Source organism: Chrysemys picta, chromosome 6 (genome assembly GCF_011386835.1).
Source record: "Chrysemys picta bellii isolate R12L10 chromosome 6, ASM1138683v2, whole genome shotgun sequence".
NCBI lineage: Eukaryota > Metazoa > Chordata > Testudines > Emydidae > Chrysemys > Chrysemys picta.
In genome coordinates, this window is record NC_088796.1 from 103,649,222 (window position 1) to 103,669,586 (window position 20,365).

Here is a 20,365-nt window from a genome sequence, read left to right on the forward strand (position 1 = left end):
TCAGGAAGGAGCAGGGGTTGGATGGGGCGGTGGGAGGCAATCAGGGGCAGGGGTTCCAGGGGCAGTCAGGGAACAGACAGAAGGGGTGGTTGGCTGGGGCAGGGGTCCCGGGGGGCCATCAGGAATGAGAGGAGGGGTTGGATGGGACGGCAGGGGGCAGTCAGGGAACACGGAAGGGGGGTGGATGGGGCAGGAGTCCGGGGGGGCGGGGGCGGCCCATGACCCCCTCGTGGGGTGAGGAGGAGGGAACCGGTTGTTAAGATTTTGGCAGCTCATCACTGATTTAAAATGCCATGTGGTGAAGTGATAACTTCTTAAAACATATTCTGAACTATACAGACAGAACTCCCAGAGACGTCCTAACCCATTGGGCCTATGTAAAGGTTGGGTGGTAAGAAGGGGAAATGTTTAGGTATGTGTAGAGATGGATGCTACTAAGGCCAAAATCATGTAGGTATACAAGTAAGTGCATATGCACCTTAATGGGTAAGGAAAATAAAATACATGCATGGTTGATCATTTTAATTTAATTTCTGAATTACACCTCTACCTCGATATAACACTGTCCTCGGGAGCCAAAAAAATCTTACCGTGTTATAGGTGAAACTGCGTTATATCGAACTTGCTTTGATCTGCCCGAGTGTGTAGCCTCGGCCCCCCGGAGCACTGCTTTACTGCATTATATCAGAATTCGTGTTATATCAGGTCACCTTATATCGAGGTAGAGGTGTAGTTATTTCCAAGCCTAGCAAAGTTTGTAAGCTCTTTGAGGCAGAGACGGTCATTTCATTACATGCCAGAACAATGCCTTAGGTGCTACTGTAATGCTAGTAATGATAATTAATTTCTCATTGTGTTCCTTGGTATTATCAGAGCCAAAAAGAATCAAAACAAATTTTTAAAAATTAGAACACATGTTTTAAATTCTCAAAACCAGTGATACTTATGGTTTTTTTCCTTCAAAGTTCTAACAAACAAAAAGCTACCTTTGGGCTGAAACAAGGAATTCCACAGCAAAGAGAAATGTTTGAGGAAATTAGTAACAGAAAATAGGGAACTCATTATGAACTGGAATTCTAGTAACTTTTCCAATTTAATTTCTGTTGCAACATGTTTTGAACAAGGCTCAACTTGCTAAAGTACAGTCTTGCTAGATTTGTTTTTATCTAAATAGGTCCAGGTCTGTATGTAAATAAAGACATTTTGTTTTTATATTTTAGTAATTGGGACTACAGCCTATACATCTAATATAATCCTAATATATACATCCTTCAAGAGTCAACATTTATGATCAGATACTAACACATGTTAACTGTTGATTTTGGAATCGCAACCACTTTGGGTATATATGGAATACCAAGTGCTATAGTAATGTATGATACCAGGGGTAATTGCTTGCAAGCTTGAGAAGAGCACATTACTTACAAATGGAGAAGCATTACTCACAAATTCCTTATTACACACCCGTCTACCAGCTATTTTGTAAACAAAAAAATCTAGTTCTGATCCCCCCCCCCGGCTTCTGCTGATACTATTTCTTGTATCCCTGCACCTGCAAAACTAGATGCCATAATTACCATGAGTCTAGCTCTAGTTTTAAAAGGCTGTGCGGGAGAAGAGTGTGACGTTGCACTCCATATGTTATACGGAAATATGTTTATGAGGGTAAATATGATGCAACTGGAATATGCTGTATGCAAAAGGTCTCTTGTAAGGTATCATAACACAGGTTATAACCTACTGAATATATTCCTCCTATATGTATGCATGCATCATTCTTGTATCTGAAGCTAAAAATATGAAGTATAACTATGAGGTCCTATTGTAATTATGCAAAGTGTGGGCCATTAACGGTGGGTTAGAATGGCTCCCATTGACCCAGAAAATTGGTTGTAAATGGTTTATTTACCTACAAACCTTCCTGTGTATGTGTAGACCAACCCAGGAAGAATGGAGACTGGGGGTCTTACAGTGACATGTGACCATGTCACATGATGCTGGAATCCATCTCAATCCTTGTACTTTTCCATTGATAAGGTGGGGGTGGGGACAAGCACAGACAAAAGATTCCCGCCTTGTGCCAAAACTATGAAAGGGGGTGGAACAGGAAAAAGGGGCCAGCCAGTCATGAGGAAACCCCTGCTTACTACCTGAGATGTCTGCTGGAACTAACAAGGACTGTACCAGGGAAAGGATTGGGCCCAGACTAGGAAGTAGTCTAGTCTGTGAAAGAAGCTTATTGGAACATCCCTGAGGGTGAGATATTACCTGTAATCAGTTTCTTAATGTATTAGGCTTAGGCTTGCACGTTTTTGCTTTATTTTGTTTGGTGACTTACTTTGTTCTGTCTGTTATTACTTGAAACCACTTACATCCTACTTTTTATACTTAATAAAAACACTTTTATTTATTAATAATCCCAGAGTAAGAGATTAATAGCTGGGGGAGCAAACAGCTGTGCATCTCTCTCTCTATCAGTGATACAGAGGGTTCTGGAGTCCCAAGCTGGCAGGAAAAACAGGCTCAGAGGTAATTTCAGTACATCAGGTGACAGTCCCAAGGGGATCTCTATGACCGAACCCGTCACAAGGAGCATCTGGGAACACCATGAATATGACATGCAGTATGGCCAATGACAGGATGAAGACTATATTTATCACTCCTTGGGAGCTAGCTGGTATTGCAGCCTGAGAGGAGCGAGTCTTCCCTTCCAGCTGGGCAGTGAGAGCAAAGATGCTGCAAAGTCAGTATGACTATAATGGGGTGTTCGGAAGGAGAAGAGCTAATAAGGAAAGAGGGGAGGAATTAGGAAATAATACAAAAAGGGCAATGGATGGAAAAACCTGGTGTGGCTGCACAGAACGACCTGAATTATATGCTTATACCTCTTCGGAAAGCAGATAGCCCCTTCTGGGTACATGTCAGACTTGGTAAAGGGCACCTTACTCATTTGAGCTACTCAGCTATAAAAGTAAAAAAAAAAAAGTTTCTATGAAAAGAATGTGGTTTTATGATGTGAGGTTTAATTTATATCCAGCCTGATACTGTAGTGAACATCGAGTAACACACTCATGTATGGTTGTGTCATAGCAATGATGGATCCATTAAATATACAAGTTTTTGTGACCAAAAATTACCACTAAAATACATTTTCCATTAAAAAAAGATTATGGATTATAGATTTTATTACTACAAAACCTTCCCAAAGTAGCAACTCATTAATCCTGAATGGTTCATCCCATGGTGGCAGCTGTGATTCAGCAATAAAAAGTAAGTGACTTTGACAATAGAAATTGTAGGATTTGGGGTTTTTTTTGGTTTGTTTGTTTTAAAGCGCCCTTCTCTACCTGTGATTTAATCACTTCAGGTAAGTGAGCTAAGAATATAACTAAGGTCAATTAATTATTCAGGTGAAGTTTTGGGAAGCTGCATACAGGAGCTGATAAGCTCAGGGGTAACACTTCACTAAATTTGTATATGTGTGTAGCCCACATGACATGTTCAGATTCTGCAGAAACTACGTTTTCATTTTAAAAGCAGTGAGTTACAAAGGAAATCTTCCAAATACGAACCAAGTACAAACCAACCCATGGTCATCTTCCAGACCCTGCAGACAACCTGAAATAAAGGCTCTGGAAGCTCCCAACTGCCCCAGTCTTCATTAATATCATTGTGTTGTTAACTGTGAAGCTTAGCAATACCACTTGACATTTTAGCAGATGGGATGAAAAGGGTGTGTGGGTGGGTGGGGGGGGGGGGGAGACAGGGTCGGCTCTAGCTTTTTTGTCGCCCCAAGCATGGCAGGCAGGCTGCCTTCGGCGGCATGCCTGCGGGAGGTCCGCCAGTCTCGCGACTTCGGCGTACCTGCCGCCGAATTCCCGCCAAATCTGCAGGACCGGCGGACCTCCCACAGGCATGCCACTGAAGGCTGCCTGACTGCCGCCCTCGCAGGGACCGGCGGAGCACCCCCCGCGGATTGCCTCCCCAGGCATGCGGTTGGAGCGCTGGTGCCTGGAGCCGCCGCTGGGGGTGGGAGTCTGAAGCTGCTATAGGGAAGGAGATGCTGAAGGAATTAAGGAGAAAGGAGACAATGATAAGGCCTTGCAAACAACTTTGAAAGCAACATTTGATGAAGGTGAATATGAAAGGAGGAAACAAACAGCACAATTGTTGCTCACTATAAGGAAGGAGATCAGAGCATCATTTAATGCGTGTTTTAGGGCTCTCATTGGTGCTACTAAATGATGAAGGTGCTCTTCCATTCCTTAAGGTTGCTCAATACTCTGTACAGTGCTTTGCAGTACAGTATGTTAGGGTGCTATAAAAAAACAAAGTATTGTTTTATTAGATGGGAATGGGGTAACATTAATTGTGTAAAAATCAAAACAAGGCTTATTTGGCTCATTTCCCATCTCCTTCAGATCCGTGTAAACCATGAGTAACTATTACACCTAATGGTGTAAACTCAATGCAGATGAGAGCTCTGATCAGCCTACAGAACAAATACAGAACAGCAAGAGAAATGAGTTAACACTAAGTAGAAGGGAAAAGATGCAACTTCTACTTCTGTTGAATAGTGCCTCCCTCTACAAGCAGTCTCATTGACTTCACTGGGACTAGTCATGGAGTAAGATACTAATCACCCTGAGTAAGGATGGCACAATCTGGCCCATATCAAATATAAGTATAATATCATAGGACTAGATATTTATATCTTTATTTATATTTATATCTTTTGTGACAAAGTTCCTCCTCTATCTTGATGGGTCCTGAGCTTATTGGCAGATTTTCTTGCCTCAGAGATTCACCATGTGGGTTGGGGAACAGCCCAGAGACCTTCCCCTCTGGAAGAACCCACAGTCCAGGTCAATTGGGAGGTTTTGGGGGAACCCGGGCCCACCCCCTACTCCGGGTTCCAGCCCAGGGCCCTGTGGACTGCAGCTGTCTATAGTGCCTCCTGTAACAGCTGCATGACAGCTACAACTCCCTGGGCTACTTCCCCATGGCCTACTCCAAACACCTTCCTTATTCTTACCACAGGACCTTCCTCCTAGGGTCTGATAACACTTGTGCTCCTCAGTCCTCCAGCAGCACACCCTCTCAGCTCCTTGCACCTCTTGCTCCCAGCTCCTCACACTCGCACCACAAACTGAAGTGAGCTTCTTTTAAAACCCAGGTGTCCTGATTAGCCTGCCTTAATTGATTCTAGCAGCTTCTTCTTAATTGGCTCCAGGTGTCCTAATTAGCCTGCCTGCCTTAACTGGTTCTAGCAGGTTCCTGATTACTCTAGTGCAGCCCCTGCTCTGGTCACTCAGGGAACAGAAAACTACTCATCCAGTGACCAGTATATTTGCCCTCTACCAGACTCCTGTACCCCACTGGTCGGGGTCTGTCACACTTTAATCATGCATGTAGCCCCACTGATTCCAGTAGGGCTACTCACAAAGTATGAGTAGATGAATGTGGTCCAAAATATATATACCGTATTTCGAACACCTTTTTACACCTCTCAAGAGAAGGTTAGATATAACACCTGTTCGGTCCAGAGAACTCAAACTATTTAAAGTCTATTTAAAAATCAAACAGGAAACTCATTACTGTCAGAATTCTGGGTACAAAGTGTGCAATGCTTGTATTATAAAAAGCCCCCATGGAAGAAATGTTTCAGTCTTTATGTGCCTGCCTTCTCCTACGTGAAAGAGTGCTATCTTCTTCCTCTTCTATGAGCACTAAGTGAAAGTCCCACTGCAACTCTTGACTCTACACAGCAATTACTTAAACAGGAAAAGGCACCCTGGAGCAGTCACAAGTGTGTCCACATACCTGCTGGCTGCCAAAGGCACTTGTTGATTAGCACTGCTATGTTGCCTCAAAGAAGGATTTAACAAAAACTCCCTAGGGGAGTGCTGAAATAAGATGAAAATTATTACTGCATTTAATCTCTGACAATTTTGGACCCTGGTTTTGATATGAGCTCTTCATTTTTGTTCTTGACTAGACCTGGATTCAAAATCTGAATCCAGATCTGAATTTTGCAAGTTGACCTCATCTTTATAATGGGCCAAATCAAAATTGCTGAATCCAAACACTTCTTAAACGTAGAAGGGAGGCTGCAGTTTTGGGGCCTGAGTCTGTCACTCTTAATCACATTGGGCAACATTGGGTTGATAGCCAGCAGGCTATGCTCTGTGAAGCCCTATTTTGAATGTTGCCTATTGGGAAGTACCTTACTTGTACAGTCCCACTGTCATCAGTGCAGTTAAGGTTGGCAGAATCAAGCCCCCAAGATGCTAAGTTTACACAACTCATCCTGGATACTAAAGTGATATTAGGAGCGTTCAAGGTCAACTATCTAGATACCCAAAGGAGGCAGCTTTGCTATGTGTAAATCATCTTTTCAGATTAAACTGAGCGAAGCCTGAGAATGTTTCCCCAATGGTAAACTGAAAGACCAGGTATGACCAAAATACAAAAATCTGTCTCTGGTGTATAGGTAGCATGAATGCTATTGGAACACTAAATCTGTCCTACCTCCTGACTCTCTGGCAGCCACTAGTTGCTGCTCTGAGGTACAGGACGCCTATCAACCTTGCCCTTCCCCCTCCTTTAACATCAAGATCTCCCACACACAATCCAGTGGCATGGCAGCAGCAGCAGCTGTCCAAAAGCTGCAGATAGAGAGGAGTAGGGGCCGTGTGATAGCAATGAGCTTTCCTAGCTGTCACAAAGCAGTGAGCTTTAATGGGATACCGATCCATTTCAATTCTCTACGATCATAAAACAAAGACACATGGCTAAACAACCAGCTGAGACAGGACCAAACCTTGAAAACTGCACTACTGTTACAAATAGGGAAGGATCAACAGGAGAACCCTTTTATTCCTGGGGTTGTATAAGGACAAACCAGGTGGTAGGTGGCAGCAAAAACAAATTACTGGTAATTTACCTTTTAGAGAATTAACCAACTCTTTTCTTACAACCAGTTTTTAGACAGAGAATACTAGATGTGACAGAGAAACAATATGAAGAGTGAAAAGAAAAATTCAGTTTCCAAAATGCTTCCAATGTTCATACTCTAAGGCAGTGTTTCCCAAACTTGGGTCGCCGCTTGTATAGGGAAAGCCCCTGGCGGGCCAGGCCCTGCAGGTCCGGCTGATCGCAGCTCCCACTGGCTGCGGTTCACTGCTCCAGGCCAATGGGAACTGCTGGAAGCAGCGGCCAGTACGTCCCTCGGCCCGCGCTGCTTCAGGCAGCTCCCATTGGCCAGGAGCCGCGATCGGCCGGACCTGTGGACACGGTAGGTAAACAAACCGGCCCGACCCGCCAGGGGCTTTCCCTACACAAGCAGTATCCCAAGTTTGGGAAACACTACTCTAAGGCATTGGTAATATCACATTATGATTAGCATCTTGGTAGTGTTACTTTGATAAGAAATAAGAAACAAAACTTGGAGAATTACATGCCAATAATTTTTCCATTTAAAAAGGCAGCACAAGCTCGGAACAACTAAAAGTTACTGGGTTTGATTCAACTCACATTTTGACTGGGGTAATACTAATGTAACTCCATTGATTTATTCCCCTCTCCATTCCATCACTTAACACGCTACATGCTGCTGGGTGTACCTATTTGGAGTTGAATGCCTTGGGAGCAGACAGAAGAAACTTGGGGTGATGGCTTACTGCTTGTACACATAAGATGCCCTTGTAGCCAGGAAAACTAGGAGTCACAACAGGAGCAGGAAGGGTAACAGACTTTTAAGGAGCCACCTGTCTCTACACTTACAGATTACCAAATCACTCTTCCAGAGGGCTAACTCTGGAGTCTCACTGCTTTCTTCATCTACAAATGTTCCTTTCACCCACTCCATAATTCCCCCACTCCCAGAACTACTCTGGCACCACCAAAACTGGGAAATTCTTAAGAACATAAGAACACACATACTGGGTCAGACAAATGGCCCATCTAGCACAGTGTCATGTTTCACAGCAGCTGGTGCCAGATGCTTCAGAGTGAATGAACAGAACAGGGCAATTATTGGAGTGATCTATCCCGTCATCCAGTCCCAGCTTCTGGCAGTCAGAGGCTACGGACACCCAGAGCATGGGGTTGAGTCTCTGACCACCTTGGCCATCGATGGATTTATCCTTGAACTTATCTAATTCTTTTTGAATCCAGTTATAATTTTGGCCTTCACAACATCCCCTAGCAAGGAGTTCCACAGGTTGACTGTGCACTGGGAGAAGTACTTCCTTTTGTTCCTTTTAAAGGTTCTAGCTATTAATTTCATCGGGTGACCCCTGGTTCTTGTGTTATGTGAAAGTGTAAATAACATTCCCTACTCACTTTCTCCACTCCATTCATGATTTTATAGACATATCATATCCCCTCAGTTGTCTCTTTTCTAAGATAAACAGTAGCAGTTGTCTTAATCTCTCTTCATATGGAAGCTGCTCCATACACCCAATCATTTTTGTTGCCCTTCTCTGTCCTTTTTTCAATTCTAATACCTCTTTTCTGAGATGCGTCAACCAGAACTGCACACAGCATTGAAGGTGTGGGTATACCATGGATTTATATAGTGGCATTATATTTTCTATTTTATTACTTATCCCTTTCCTAATGATTCCTAACATTCTTTTAGCTTTTCTCCCCTCACTACTGCTGCACACTGAGCGGATGTTTTCGGGGAACTAACTATGGCCTTGGCTACACTGGCACTGTACACTGCAACTTGTTGCGCTCAGGGGTGTGAAAAAACACCCCCCTGAGCGCAGCAAGTACAGCACTGTAAAGCGCCAGTGTAATCAGAGCCTGCAGCGCTGCATGCTCGCTCGCAGCGCTGCAAGCTACTCCCCTCGGAGAGGTGGAGTACATACAGCGCTGCGAGAGAGCTCTCGCAGCGCTGGCGGCGCAACTACACTCGCGCTTCACAGCGGTGCCACACCACTGTGAAGTCCCGAGTGTAGCCAAGGCCTATGACAACTCCAAGATCTCTTTCTTGAGTGGTGACAGCTAATTTAGACTCAATCATAGTTAGGATTATGTTTTCCCATGTTCATTACTTTACATTTATTAACATTGAATTTAATCTACCATTTTGTTGCCCAGTCACCCAGTTTTCATAGATCCTTTTGTAATTGTTCACAGTTCACTTTTGACTTAACCATCTTGAGTATTTTAGTATCGTCTGCAAATTTTGCCACCTCACTGTTTACTCCCTTTTCCAGATCAAGTATGAACCCTAGTGCAGATCCTCAGGGGACCCTGCTAGTTACCACATTCCACTGTGTTCTAGTCTAAGTATTGGCTGCATTCCCTCTACTTACTGCCCCAAACTGGTTTTGAAGAGGAGTTTGTGTTCACATGGATCACAATGGGGGAGATTATCAAAGCACAAATGGGAGTTATGTGCTCAACTTTCACTGATTTTCAGTGGGAGCTGGGTGCCTCACTGCTTTCAGCCTTTGAAAATCTCCCTTTAATTTTGATACTGTTGCATCTGAGCTTGAAAAACTAGTTTTAGAAATGGGAGAAATTGCGGTTTCATCAAAATCAATCCTAAAATGGCATTTCTAGATATTGCAACGTGTTCTTCAGGGAACTGAAGATAAAAGTACATACCTTGAAGAGGGGAGGGGGACAAAAACCACCCCCCTTCACCTAAACTCCTACCCAGTTGCAGTACAGAAAATATTTTTAACAGTGGAAAACAAAATTGGGGGGGAGGAGGGGGAGACTGTATATCAACAATTTGGTTTTCTGTCTCTGGCCTTTTCAAACCATTGTATTGTGATTATGATGTTTCTGAACCAGCAACTTGTCTTTTTGGAAACTAGCTACTGTGTGTGGTGCTTTTGTAGATTTACTTCTGTGAATGAAAAGGAGACTTGTTATTTAGCTTGTCTGGAGATACTCACAAATGTCACAAAATACAAATACAAATAGCAATATATTTCCCCAGGGAATGTTTTATTCAGCTGGGAAGCATTCCCACCAGAAAATCTTTCAGCTGGGCTTGAAATATATTTAATCTTTTTTCCCCCTTTCTTCCACAGAGAAGATTTAATTCATGATTCTCTTAAAGGTAATGCCCTGACTTCTTTTAAAAGTTCAGTGATGGAAAAGTGGCTTTGTGCTAATTATTTTCAGTTCTTAAAGAACCACAATAGAAGAGTCTGGTTAATGTATTCATTGGAGGAATTATTTAAGCTCCATCAGTCTCTCATTATAAGTGAACAAAAGAAACAAAGTGATTTGCACTCGAGAATTACAGCATGAAGTGTCCCTCAAACAAAACCACCGACAACTAACATCTTAGAGAGACATTAGCAATGATGGGGATAAATTTGTAAAGCATCCACACGCCTATACTTGACCCACAGTGTTCCGACAAGGGAGAAAGCCAATATGGCCCCATCAAATGGAGTGGCAAAAATGCAGACTGTACAAAACACATCAGTCGTACTGCTGCCGAGCAACCTTTGCTGAAAAAAAAAAAAATATGAGGCCCAGACTGTGGGAATGAAAGATGAACTAACATAGAAGCAAACAAATCAATGCTACACAACTACTTTTAAATCCTGTTGATTAAAGCCTTCTTCCTAGCAATTAACAAATCACCACAGAACATGCAGCTGCAAAAAAGTACTGTACTAGTCTGCTGAGATTCTGCTTAACAGTACCACCTATTTTTTAAATTTACTGGTACTCCGTAGACAATATTTATATTTCTTTAAAGCTCAGTTTAATAAAACAGGATGAAAACTAAACAAAACAATCTACTCTACTTTGACAGTGGGATCCATCCAAAGCTGGGATTCCATCCATGTGTTTCTTGGCAAAACATGCCAAACTGTTGTTGTTGTTATGTACTGGAGATACATAAATTGCTGTGGGATATGCCATAGAAAACCCCAAAACATACAACCAAGGGAATTCCTGCTGTCTCTTATCTCAGTGCATTATTCAGCTTTTCTTAGACAAGTATAAAACCTCATCATGCTATTCTTAGTCACTTTTCAGGGCAAAAACACATTCTAAAATGTGTGTAAAATGAGGAACTAGATCAAGGCATGGTTTGGGAAAGCACTGTGTAAACGTCAAAACACAGCTTTACCAATGTACTTCAGTCCTGACCTGCCACACACCTCAATCTCCAACCTATTCCAGGAGATAGGCCATAGAGAATGCAGATTACATGGTGGTTTAGGGCTGTGGATAAATATTTACTTGGGATTAGTGAGACCCAAGTCATTTTTAGTTGAGAGCTAATCAGGATTAGTTAATTATCAGACAACGCTAGAATTAGGTCAAAAAGTACAATTACATTGCAGTACACATTGTTATGAATGTACTTGGGTTACTATATATTTTATTCCACTTTGTTGTTGTTTTTAAGAGTACTAGGAAAGGCCGTTGCATATTAGGCTTGTTTTAAAGATCTGACAAACCATACAACCTCCAGTCTCACATGAATCATTAAAACTAATGTGAATTAGATGCAATGAAGACATTTAGTAAAGCAAAACCTTTAATATCTTCTTATACCACCCAAATTTCATGTGACAAATGGAACGCTTGATCCTCCTCCAGTGGCTTACAGAGGTTTTTCCTCATGGCTTTATTTCTCAGCTTGAAAAAAGCAGAGGCCATCATATTATTTTGATTTTAACTGAGATAAAATCCTTTAGGCTCCTTTTTTGTTGAACTTAGTTGAGATCCTGGAAGATGAAATAATAAGGTGTTCTGCAGAAGATATGATTGGTCTTCCTCGAAACTCATTGCACTATATTCTGCTCTCGAAAATAAAACTTCAGAATGATGGGTTACAGTTTTACTTTGGGCTAGTGTTTTGATACTCAAGCATCAAATCCCTCTGAGCCATAGTACTAAGTCAGTGAACTCCTAGCCAAGGGAGTCAAGAAGTAAGATATACATTATTAAGATATTTAATTGCCAATAACTAAGGCCCTACCAAATTCATGGTCCATTTTGGTCAATTTCCCAGTCATAGGATTTTAAAAATTGTAAATATCATGGTTTCAGCTATGTAAATCTGTAATGTCACGGTGTTGTAACTGTAGGGATCCTGACCCAAAAAGAAGTTTCGGGGGGCGGGGGGTTGCAAGGTTATTGTAAGAGGCAGTTGCAGTACTGCTACCCTTTCTTCTGTGCTGCTGCTGGTGGTGGCGCTGCCTTCAGGGCTGGTCAGCTGGACAGCAGCTGCCACTATCCGGGAGCCTTGCTCTGAAGGCAGAGAGGCCACCAGCTGCAGCAGAGAAGTAAGGATGACATGGTATGGTATTGCCACCCTTACTTAGAGCTGGTCCCTCAATCAGCAGCTGCCACTCTCCAGTTGCCCAGCTCTGAAGGCAGCAACGCAGAAGTAAACGTGCCATGGTATGGTATTGCCACCCTTACTTCTGAGCTGCTGCAGGCTGGGCGCCCAGCCACTAGCCGCTGCTATCCAGCCACCCAGCTCTGAAGGCAGTACAGAAGTAAGGGTGGCAATACTGCACCCCCCCTAAAATAACCTTGCAACCCCTGCTGCAACTCCCTTTTGGGTCAGGGTGGTGTTTAGATGTTGCTTGTAATTATTAGAACTGGGAGCACTGGCTGTTGGGAGTCTGAAAGGACAGGAAACAGGGAGGAGTTGAGGAGGCAGAGTGAGAGTTACAGAGGGTGCAGCAGCAGCTTGGTAAAGAGGTTTCCACTTTAAAAATAAAGTCCTGTTGAAGTTTGTTAGTACCTTGCCTGGTTAATGCAACAGTCAGGACCCCCAATTTGAGAAATGCTGGTCTCTCGATATTGTATAGGGTAAAAGCACACAACAGACCAGAGTTCACAGTCCGTGACACGTTTTTCCATGGCCATGAATTTGGTAGAGCTCTACCAATAACCCTTCATTTGGTCATTGCCATTAGGTTCTCTTTGCTGCCCACTTTGTCGAGACTGAAGTCTACTTTCTTTTAAAATATTATGGGAAAATATTTCCCTTGAGGACAAGTGATATTCCACTCTATCTTAGATCTGTTTTCTGCTTCATTCTACCTTCTGCCTACAGAGTCCAGTTTCTTTTCTATGGCCCAAAAAACAAAACAAAACAAAGTTCAGACAAGATTCCATTTAGGCTCTAGGGGCCTCTATGGGGAAATCTTCCCATTGACTTTAATTTGCTTTGTACCAGGCCCTAAAGTGCATTTTCCCAGAGAAGTTTAGTTATTGGCTGTGAAAGTTCCAGATTCTCTTACTGTACGTCTGTCATATTAAATGGCATGAAAGGAGACAACTCAAAATAATGGTATCTTCAGTTTGGTGATTCCTAGGCAATTATAGCTTGTCTTTGCAGTCTTGTCATAGGATTGATCATCACACCAGTTAGCTGATTAAATAGGAATTAGAATTCCAACAACAGCCTATGTATTGCAGAGGGAAAAATGTCTTTTGTTTTCATTGTTTCTACTGAGCAAATCCTATATGTAGTGTTGTAGCTGTTGGTGCCAGGATGTTCTCATCCTCTGGATGGATGACAAACTCCCTCAGATTTCTACCACCAGTCCATTAAACTCTCTCTGGAACACTCCCACACCAGCATCAACTATCTGGGCACCTCAATCAGTTTCAGCAATGGAACCCTACAGACAGCTCTATACAAGAAACCCACAGACCACCACACCTTCTTTCACAAATCCAGTAACCACCCCAAACACACCAAGAAATCGGTTATCTACAGCCGGACACCCAGATACCACAGAATATGATCTGAGGAGAAAGTCTGGGATATACACTTTAACACACTCAAAACCACCTTCACCAAACAAGGACACTCCACCAGAGAAGTAGATCGCACCATGGAACGGGCCACCCTAATACCCTAGGAGAACCTGCTTCAATACAGAAATAAAACCCCTTCTGACCACACCCCTACTTGTCTGACCTACCACCCCACATGGGAACCCATATGGGGCATCATCAAACAACTATAACCCATATTTGATGGGCACCACATCCTGAAAGAAGTCTTTCCTGAACCCCCACTTCTGGTCTTCCAACAACCCCCCATCCTCTCCAGCTCATCATCAGAAACAAGTTCCCCACAGACCACGACACTCTGACTCAAAGTGTCACCAGACCCAGCCAGAACAACGATGCAAAACTGCAGACATATCTCCACTGCTACAATGACAACAACCCTCTTCCCTACATACCTTTCAAGATCCATAGCTCCTACACATGCCTATCACAACAACATGTGGTCTATCTCGTGCAGTGCACTAAATGCCCCAATAGCAACTACGAGGGTGAAACCTGGCATTCACTATGCTCTCGAATGAACTCACACAGAAAAATAATAAGACAAAAACACCTATGGGTGAAAACTTTTCACAAAGCAATCACTCTATATCTGACCTATCAGTCCTCATTTTCAAAGGAAACATGCACAACGCTTTCAAAAGACAATTCTATGAGCTTAAATTCATAACATTGGTAGGCACTCAAAATCATGGTCTTAATAAAGACACTGGATTTATAGTCTGTTATAACAATCTGTAAACCACTAATCCCACTATGACTACAGTGTTGTTAACAGGTCACTTCAACTTGAATGGTCCTTTATAATGTGCACTAATTACTTATACTAAACTAACTATCCAACCTTGTATTTAGCTGTGACACTCTGAGTACCTTTCCCAGACCTGAGAATGAGCTCCGTGTCGCTCAAAAGCTTGTCTCTCTCATCAACAGAAGTTGGTCCAATAAAAGATCTCACCTACCTTGTCTCTCTCAAATCTTATCTAGTATTTACAACAGTTTAGACAACTTGAAATGGCCAAAAACTGAGGTCAGAGTACAATAGTAATCCTATCCATATAACCTGCAACTCAGTTTTGCTCTGGTTACCTCCTTCATTTATGATCTGTTTTTGAAAAAATTTATGAAATCTAGGCTGGTAATTGGTTTTTTGGATAGGCAAGTAAACAACTTAATTTTCCATCCTCATGGCAGAGGGTCATCGTGCGTATTTTGTGTCCAGGCTGGTAAGTTTTCATGAACACTTGTACAAGGCTAAAATAAAACTCAGGGTTTTTGCATGATTCTGAAGAAATGAAACTTTAAAAGATCCATCATGAAATATTCTAGGGAACTAACTTCATACAATGAGGTAAATATGGTTCATTTAAATCAAGACCAATTTTCTAGACATTAAAGGGATTATTTTTCCCACGTTTGATTTTTTGTGTCTATTTTGTTTCAAGGATGCATTTGATGGAATTTTAATGTTTCCTGCCAATAGTAAAACTGGTTTTCATAACTGTTGAGTCATCTTTTTTAATTCTGTACAGTATGTGGATGTAGTTTTTTATTTTATGTATGTTTATGATGTTGGACCTCTCTTTTCCTCTCTCCATTTTTGGTATGCTGAAATTCTGTCACATGTGTTGTTCATGAAGTGAGTTGGACCACACTCTTACAATCAGAATCAAACTGCTCTCCGATCTTTATGCACTAAATATGGAACAGAACAGTTTCTGTAATTAAAATAAGTGTGGGATATTTGACATATATTAGCAAATTATGGGCCAGATTTTCAGCTGGTGTAAAATAGCATAGCTTTAAGTCAGCGATTTATGCCAACTGAGGAAATAAATCAATAGCTGCTTCCTCTGAAACATTAACTCCTTCCTTTAAAAAAAATCATTTGTAGAATCCTTGTTGAGAATGTTCAAAAAGATGACATCTTCTTGCAATTATTTTTTTAAATTTTCATCCCTGTGTTTCTTCTTGGTGGCGGTCACTTACTAAAGTATTATGACCTACATTCCACCTTTTGCAGAGATCATGTGTCCCCATGAAGAATTCTGTCAGACAGGTGCACAACAGAACAGGACCCACACAGCCCCCAGGGCTGGTGCTGCATACCCTCCTCTCCATGTCTGGCAGGTGAGCCCAGCCACTTTCCCCACCTACTTTCAAGCAGCTATCATCTTCAAAGCACCATCATGGTCCATCCTCCTCAGCCACATTATAGGGATGTGCAAAAAGAATACTCTTCTCCCTATTGTGTAACCATGCAAGGATTAGCCATAATCTATCCATGTAGTATCAGGATAACAGTTTCTTGGAATGCCAACAGTACTGCTTCTTTAACAGAGTTACCAGAAGCTTGTTTTTAACATGCACCTCTCAGATAATGCTTCAGAGCATTTACAGAGATTGATAGATTTCTGAGTCCAGAAAGCATCATTATGATCAACTGGTCTGACCTTCTGCATAACACAGACTAGAGAATTTCACCCAGTAATTCCCGCATCAGGCCATCATTCATCAATAACTTGTGGTTGAAGTAGCGCACATCTTTTAGAAATGCATCCAAAATTGATTGAAAGACTCCTAGGGGTCTCAAGACACATATCTCTTGTATGGGTTTCGTGAGCCCGTAATCTTTTGCATTAATTTAAGAATACCGTATTGGAGATACAGCCATGGCTGTTCTCTCCTTTTATCACCCAACCTGAACTAGAGCTATTTTCCCCCTGAATTTGAGAGTGAAAGAAACACAACATAAACTGAGAAAAAGTAGTGTCCAGCAGCCACTGAGAATCACGAGGAGAGTACCCCTTTTATTTAAGGTTATGACTGAGAGGCAGCAGAATTCCACAACTTGGAAATTCTGGAAAGAGACAGACCACTAAAAAAAAAAAAAGAGGAAACTCTTAGGAAGCTAGGAATTTGTGCAATATGGTCTGCATTGTGTCCCAACTTAGCTCTAGGGAATTTAGATTTGATTCATTCTGAAGACTCAGACTGAAGTTGTTGGAACTGTAAACTACCTGTGTAAACCAGATGAATTTATTGCATCTATTCAAAGCTCGGCATATATTCCGAAGTAAAATATCTTGATCTGGAATGCTAACAGCTAATTTTTACTTTCAGCTCTTCTCCACTTACAATTGAAGGGTAGGGTGCAGAGTTCCTTGCTAGCATTTGCTTTAAAAAAAACAAAGGATACGTGTGAGCTACCAGAAAAGCTATGTGGAGAGAAATTGCTCATTTGATTGCAATCTCTTGACAGTTTAAATAGGATTCTTCACTATTTCTGATGGTCTTAGACAACACATCTAGCTAATATGTTTATCCTGTGTGGCTTCATGTTTCATTAGTTTGACAGGACATTCCATAGAAACAAGTGTGCAAGTATTAAGTATGCAAATAGCTAAACATTTTGACAGATTAAAAAATGTCTTGTTTCATCAGCACTGAGGGTGCTCCTCCCTCCTCCTCTCCCAAAGCACAGGGTGATCAGCTTATTAGGTAGCTAAGAAAGTCCCAGTTTCTTGGGGTGATCCATGGTGATCCACTTCCAATGATAGCAAAATCCAGATTTTGCCCACACACCAAACACAGATGTGCTACCTACTGCATTGCAGGATTTGGAAGGTCCATTGGGCTCACCTTGCTGAATATGAAAGTGCACAGGGGACACGCAGGCAGGAAAAGCCAGGATGACTCTACAGAGGAAAGCTGGAGCAGGAGAGGAGCCATTGGGTGAGGGATTCTGGAATGCCTGGAGGAATGAATGGCAACCTTTCTACTCATCCCAGCCCAGTGGTAAGTGTCCCTAACCTAAATGCCTTCAAAGGACCAATCCAAAGCCCAGGGAAGTCAATTTCATTCCTGATTCAAAGCCTTTCCATTAACTTTAGTTGGCTTTTGATCAGACCCATATGCATACACCATGGATGTGTGCGCATCTCTGTGCCCCCCTAGTGGCTAATCTACATAAAAGGTTTATGAACCTGCACCAGTTTCTAGCTAATTTAATTTAGTCATTTCACTCAGTAGGCAGAGGCTTGTGCTTTTAGCAGTGATGGTCTGGAAATCCTAACCTTTTTGTTAATGCAAGCATGATTGGTTAGAAAAGTGGCACCCAATTTAGGGCTTGAACTCATACCCCTGGGATTAAGGGTCCCATGCTGTCCTGACTCAGCTAATCAGTTATACATACACATATGTACATCAGTGACCACATGCTCTTTACCAAGGTCTGCAGCTTTGAGAAACCTATAGCTTCCCTACTGTACAAATTTCACACACAGAGCCTGCATCCCAGAGCCTGAACATCAACACTGCAATTTTATTGCCCCACAGCCCAAAATTAAGTCAGCTGACGTGGGCCAGGCACATGTTTTATTGAAGGGTAGAAACTCCCACCCACAGATAAAAAAAATAATCCAGTTATTATAATTAAGGATAACAAATGTCATGATTCATCCAGTCGCTATTAGAGATCAGTTTAAGACCTAATAGGAAAGGGAAAGGGGACGCACAGATTATCCCACATCTGGAGGGCTCTTACGCCTTCCAGTAGAGCATCTGCAACTGGCTACTGGCAGAGACAGAATGAGCTTTGGTCTGGAACCAGTCTGGCAGTTCCTGTGTACCATGAAGAAAGCTGTGGGAATGGTCTGAAGTTTCTGTTGAAGAGCACTGACTGCAATTTTAACAGGAACTAAAAGTCACATTAAGTTAATGGTGGCAAACAAAATAGTTGTTTTATATAAAGGGAGAGATGCTACAGTTTTTAGAATCTTTTTAAGGAAAGAGTACAAAATAGAGCTGCACAGACTAGCATTTTGTACTGAATAAAAAAAACACTCAATGTGGAGCAGATCAAAATGATTTTTACATCTCCAAATCGTCTGGTTCTATTAAAAAAAGAAAAAAAAATGTAACAAAGGAAGACTGTCATTTGTTCAGAAACACCTTTTTATGTGGATCTGTTTTTCTTTCATTTCTGTTGAAGAAAAAAGTTACCTTGAAAATACTACAAATTAGTCAACCCAGAGAAGGTCTGAAGTCACCAATCATTAAGCAGGAGTTGAAAAAAAACATGAAATTATAAAACTCTATGAGCTCCAGGGTTTAAGGTGGGAATTCTTTATAAGAGATTTTTCTTTTGTTGGGGTTTTATTTCAGACTGTCTTTTGGGTTCCCTGAAGCAACTGTGCAACCCCCAGGGGATAAATTCAACTATTACAGAGTAATGAAATGTTTGCTGAAAAATTCCATGACCAGTTTTATTACCATAGGTCATTCAACAATTTCTCTCCATGCTCACAGATTTACAGTTAAACCATTGGGACTTTGGTCCAAACTGGAGTCTTCACATTTACACTCACTTGTACGTATGACATTAACACTTCCAAAGAATATCCTTCTGTATCACCACCCAACTTAAAACAAGTAAAACACGAGGGAAATAGAAACAGGGAAAACAGAAAATTTCTTTGTTTTCGGCAATTTACAATCCCTTGTTTTTCTTTTATAAAGTGAATTTAGTAGTAATGAACAGACAATATACATGGTGAGTGAAGTCGTCAATCCCTCGAGGTCAAGGATGATCTCTTTCACAGGTTTTATTTTTCATGGGTCCTTTGGTGGCTGAAGAGTCCGATCCTTGAGCCACAGGCTCATTGGAAGACATTGCAAATGGTGTTGGAAGACAGGGATGGGCTGCGATTGCTGCGGGACAGTCGTCTTTCCTTTCTTTTCTGGCATTTTTCTGCGACCAGGGCAAGGCGATTTTCCTCAAAAGTGGACATTTCCTCTCAGACAAGTCTTCACCAGTTACCCCTATCCTGCTGTCTCCCAGTATGCAGTGTCGATGCCACATCTCTTGATGTTTGTCTTGAGGATGTCTTTAAAGCATTTCTTTTGGCCTCCCCATTTCCTTTCTCCTTTGGTGGGTTGGGTATACAGCAGTTGTTTTGGTAAGCGTACATCAGGCATGCGCACACAGTGCCCGTTCCACCTCAACTGGTGCTGGATAATCAGGGCCTCGACACTGAAGATGTTGGCCTCTGTGAGGACTCTGACATTAGTGCGATGATCCTCCCACTTTATGTTGAGGACCTTCCGAAGAAAGTGCTGGTGCTGGCGTTCCAAGTTTTTCAGGTGTTTTCTGTAGGTCACCCAAGTCTCTCAGCCACAGAGGAGAGTTGGGATTACCCCCACTTTATAAACTAAAATTCTAGTACTTGTTCTGATGTTGTGATTGTTGAACACCCGGTAAGACAGTCTGCCAAAGGCAAGGCTGGAACAGTGAATTCTATGCTGAATCTCAATGTCTATGTCTGCCCTCTGTGAGAGATGGCTGCCAAGATAGGCAAAGTATTCTACATTTTCCAGTTCTTTGTCAATATACATCTTCCTTGCTGGGTCTCATGATTGACCAGGGACTGGCTGGTGGAGAACTTTTGTTTTGCCGATGTTCAGAGTTATCTCTAGGCTTTTGTAAGCTTCAGAGAAGCAATTGAGGGCTGTTTGAAGACCCTCCTTTGAGTGTGCAACTACAGCACAA

The 20,365-nt window shown here is 42.1% G+C and overlaps 1 protein-coding gene across 7 annotated transcripts in view; it reads right to left on the bottom strand.

Moving 5' to 3' along the window:
- ADAMTSL1 (ADAMTS like 1) overlaps nt 1-20,365 on the bottom strand; it is a 690,570-nt gene that overhangs the window by 505,383 nt on the left and 164,822 nt on the right. The window lies entirely within an intron of this gene.